This window comes from Nicotiana attenuata, unplaced genomic scaffold, assembly GCF_001879085.1.
Source record: "Nicotiana attenuata strain UT unplaced genomic scaffold, NIATTr2, whole genome shotgun sequence".
Classification (NCBI taxonomy): Eukaryota; Viridiplantae; Streptophyta; class Magnoliopsida; order Solanales; family Solanaceae; genus Nicotiana; species Nicotiana attenuata.
In genome coordinates, this window is record NW_017672862.1 from 70,527 (window position 1) to 73,840 (window position 3,314).

The following is a 3,314-nucleotide window of genomic DNA, read 5'->3' on the forward strand; positions in this document are numbered from 1 at the left end:
TTATTGTAGACCGACTGACAAAGTCCGCGCATTTCCTACCAGTAAAGATGACAGATTTCGCAGAGCAGTATACGTAGTTGTACATCAAAGAAATAGTCCGATTGCATGTACTCCAGTTTCAATCATATCTGACAGAGGCCCTCAGTTCACGGCTCATTTTTGGCAGGTATTTCAGAAAAGATTAGGGACCAAGATCAATTTAAGCACCGCTCATTTTCACCACTGTTCAAACTCTCGAAGATATGCTGCGTGCGTGTGTTATAGATTTTGGAGGTAATTGGGATGATCACTTGCCACTTATAGAATTTGCTTACAATAACAACTATCAGGCCAGCATTGGTATGGCTCCTTATGAAACATTGTATGGGCGGTGATGTAGGTCTCTAGTGGGTTGGTTTGAACCAACAGAGGTGCCGTTGATTGGTCCAGAGATTATTTGTGAGGCCTTGGATAAAGTTCAGCTAATTAGAGAAAGACTTAAAGCGACTCAGAGTCGTCAAAAGTCTTATTCTGACAAGAGGCATCGTGAGTTAGAGTTCATGGTTGGTGATAAGGTGTTTTTGAATGTTTCACCAATGAAAGGAGTTATGAGGTTTGGTAAGAAAGGGAAACTTAGCCCTAGATTTATCGGACCTTATGAAATTCTAGAAAAGAAAGGAAACGTGGCTTATAAGCTAGCGCTACCCGTTGAGTTGTCCTCTTTTCATCCTGTCTTTTATGTGTCTATACTTAGAAAGTACATTCATGATGAGTCACATATAAACCTGCCGATACCATAGAAATTAAAGAAGGTTTGACTTATGAAGAGGTACCTATAGAAATTCTCGATAGACAAGTAAGAAAGTTGAGAACAAAAGATATAGCATCAGTAAAAGTTTTGTAGAGTAATCATGATTCAAAAGAAGCTACGTGGGAGGTCGAGGAAGATATGAGGAAGAAGTATCCTTATTTATTTGAGTAACAAGGTATGTGAACCTAGGTTTGGCTTGACATTTATATTTCATTTATTAAATACAAGTTAGCAAGTGTTTATATCCTTCCAAGATTATATTTAGTTGTTTTAGTGATTTAGTTTATGCCATAGTATATTTAATTCATTAAAGTGATTTACTTTTGCTAAAGTGTTGTGATTTAGATTCTTGTTAGTTATTGTGGTACTTCCTTGCGGAGTGTGAGTAATTAATTTATGAACTGCGTATGGTGCCTATGAATGGCCTGTTATGGTATATTTGGTTGTTGTTGGTGTAGTTGTGGTATTTGTGACAGGGATATTTTTTGGATAGTCCAATTTACAAGGGAAACTCTGCCGAAATTTTTGAAAATTTAGGGAGTTAGCCAAAATTTGAGTCCTTTGGAAAAGTGAGTAGTGCTAAGAAAACTTAAGAGGTTCAAGGGCCTAAGGAATGATTGTTAGCTTAAGAATAAGGCCCTAGCAACATTCGAGGACAAATGTTTTTAAGAAGGGAAGATTGTAACACTCCTCAAATTTATAAAAGTTTCGAGACACGCTAATAATAGAATTTTTTATTATTATTGCTATTACTATTTTTCTTGCCTATAGTGAATATATATATATATATATATATATATATAGAGAGAGAGAGAGAGACTTAAATAATTGGATATACAATTAGAGGAATATTAATAATATATTAATAATTTTAGTATTATTAATTATTAATAGTGGGTATCATTAATTATTAGTTAAGTTTACCAAAAAAAAAAGAGAGGAAAAGCTTTCAAAAGGCTTAAAGCCTTGAACAAATTAGATTAAAAGAAAAAAGGGGGGCATAAGGCTTAAAAAGCCTTGATCGAACAGACTTCTGTTCTTTCACGTGAAGGCTAAAAAGCCTTATTCTAAATAGAGAAAGAGAACATTGTTTCTTTCACGCAGCAAGCACAAAGGCTACGAAACAGAGGCAGTGACTCAAAAAAATTTAGGGTACTTTACAAATCACAAATTCTTGAACTCAGGTACATAAAATTTCTTATTGTCAATTATTCTACAGTAGTAATAGGTAAGAATTGAATAGTTAATTCCCTTCTTCCTCTGTATCAATAGTAAATCTCATGTTCAGGTGTGAAGCTTTAAACTTAATTAAAATGCATTAGTTGTTGTAGAATCAATTGTTTGACGGGTATAAATTGGACTGGGGTCGACGTATTGGCTCGAGGAGTTTTGAGGTGAGTTGGTATAACCCTTTACTAAAGTGGTTTAACTCACAAAGAACGCATACAAGGTGTTTGATGAATTGCTAAAAAGAGTTTATATTTACTTAATTGGAGCGAGTGAGTACCTATTAACTTAGAATTGTTCTAGCAAAAGTTTAGATGACTTATTATGATATATGTGCAGAAATTTTCAGATTTTTTTGTGTTATTCTTATATGCTATTTTCATGTTGAAAATTTATGAAGAAGCAAGAATGTTTAGAAATACTTTTAGATGTTAATTTCATTCTTATGCCATGATTTACATTTAAGGATACCAGCATGAGCATGTACATGATGTTCCAAAAAGAAAAGATTTAGACTTGAAAAGTCACAAGAAGAAGTTTTAGAAAGAAAAGATTTCTTTTGGGAGTATCCTTTATTCTGAGAAGGGGTCATCGTCCAGGCCGAGGGTCCTGACCAAGACGTTGACTTCCTGAAACTACTTATGCCAAAGTAGGGAGCACACGAGTCGAGGGTCTCTCGTTGCTGAGAATTTACTTAGCTAAGCTAAGGTATGATACATGAGCGCTGAGAACCATGAAGCAAGTGGCACCTCGTGGATTGGGCCTATTCGATCAGGTTGGGATCGAACCCATGCCGATCACACGGTGACAGAAACATGCCAGGATAGTTGGAACTCCCAAAGTATGAAGTGAAGTATCTTTTTTTTTTATAAGAAAGAAAAATAAAAGAATTTCTTTTAGAATATTCATAAACTGCTATTATGAAATTATTTAGAATTATTCTTATAAGCTTTATATTTTACATGCATTTAGAACCTTTGCTCATAATGTATATGTTACTAAAGTTTCGCCCCCTGTTGTCGAGACTCACTGAGTACAATGGATGGTACTGACGTTCTCTTTTGGGAACCTACGTTGGTCTGCGGTACAGCATAGGAACCGAATTTGCAGGCGAGCAGGCTACGAGTTAGGACTTCCTTCTCTTCCAGTTCTATTGGTGAGCTCCGCTTTTGTTCGTGGAGTATTCCTTAGAGTCATCTTTATTTAGTTATTTCTTTGTTTACTTAGAGAGTTGTCCAGGAAATCTCATGTCCTGAGCAGTGCGTCAGTTTATCAGTAGAGGCTTCATAGACATAGT

The 3,314-nt window shown here is 35.5% G+C and overlaps 1 pseudogene; it reads left to right on the top strand.

The window, feature by feature from the left end:
• The first annotated feature begins 1,789 nt into the window (after window positions 1-1,789).
• The window catches only part of LOC109214743, an 11,605-nt pseudogene continuing 10,080 nt past the window's right edge, over window positions 1,790-3,314 (top strand).